Source organism: Schistocerca cancellata, chromosome 7, assembly GCF_023864275.1.
Source record: "Schistocerca cancellata isolate TAMUIC-IGC-003103 chromosome 7, iqSchCanc2.1, whole genome shotgun sequence".
Classification (NCBI taxonomy): domain Eukaryota; kingdom Metazoa; phylum Arthropoda; class Insecta; order Orthoptera; family Acrididae; genus Schistocerca; species Schistocerca cancellata.
This window is the reverse complement of record NC_064632.1, coordinates 335187137-335188302: the sequence shown is the minus strand read 5'-3', so window position 1 is coordinate 335188302 and position 1166 is coordinate 335187137. Positions and strand designations below refer to the sequence as shown.

Genomic DNA, 1166 nt, shown 5'->3' with positions numbered 1-1166 from the left:
TCTTCTACCACGCGTGCCGTGTATAAGGAAAACGTTTTTTTTTTTTTTCGTCGTCCTACACACACTTCGCATTCTTAAGACTACAAGGAATAAATAAGGAACTGTTTCATTGCTAGTAAAATATATATTATTCAAATATGTCTTTCGGACATGTTCGAAAGAACAGACACCATATCCATATAAGCATATCGATCTGCCGATACCGGCCATGGCCTCCTCCTTCTGTGATGATGCACACATATTTCCGTAACTCTTACGGGACTCGGTAAGAATATCTTTCACGAGTAATGAGTGTGTTGGAGTGGGACACTACGAATGTAGTGTGTGGACATAAAAAGTGAGAATGTGGGTCACGCGGGAGGCGTGCGCGATATAGTCCCTGCAGTCACGTTATCCTCTGTGCCCTCGGTGGCTCACATTGATAGAGCGTCTGCCATGTAAGCAGGAGATCCTGGGTTCGAGTCCCAGTCGGGGCACGCATTTTCACCTGTCCCCGTTGATATATATCAACACCCGTCAACGGCTAATGATATTAATATAATCCTAATTTCGATCTTGACAGCTGCAGGTCATCAATGGTGTCTGTTCTTTCGGACATGTTCGAAAGAACAGACACCATATCCATATAACTAACCTAAGGACTTCACGCACATCCATGCACGAGGCAGGATTCGAACCTGCGACCGCAGCAGCAGCGTGGTTTCGGACCACGGTCCCTTAATCAACTTAATCTATTCCATACTACTATATGACTTTGCTATCAAAAAAATGGTTCAATTGGCTCTGAGCACTATGCGACTTAACTTCTGAGGTCATCAGTCGCCTAGAACTTAGAACTAAATAAACCTAACTAACCTAAGGACGTCACACACATCCATGCCCGAGGCAGGATTCGAACCTGAGACCGTAGCGGTCGCTCGGCTCCGGACTAGCGCCTAGAACCGCACAGCCACTCCGGCCGGCTTGCTATCAAAAATCTCGATAAGTACTTTACCGATTTATTCCATATCTTTACAGAATATTGTGTTGAAAAATGGTGTGGACGCAAGATGTATTTTTTAATGTACAAATATGTAATATATACGTACATATTTAATGTAGTATGAGGAAACGTTGTAATAAAAGATCTCGGAAATAATTGAGCAATGTACTTTAAAATGTTGCAC

The 1166-nt window shown here is 43.1% G+C and overlaps 1 non-coding gene across 1 annotated transcript; it reads left to right on the top strand.

Moving 5' to 3' along the window:
• Positions 1-401: 401 nt before the first annotated feature.
• Trnat-ugu (transfer RNA threonine (anticodon UGU)) lies at positions 402-476 on the top strand. The gene has a single exon. It is a non-coding gene; the product is annotated as a tRNA-Thr (tRNA).
• Positions 477-1166: the final 690 nt, after the last annotated feature.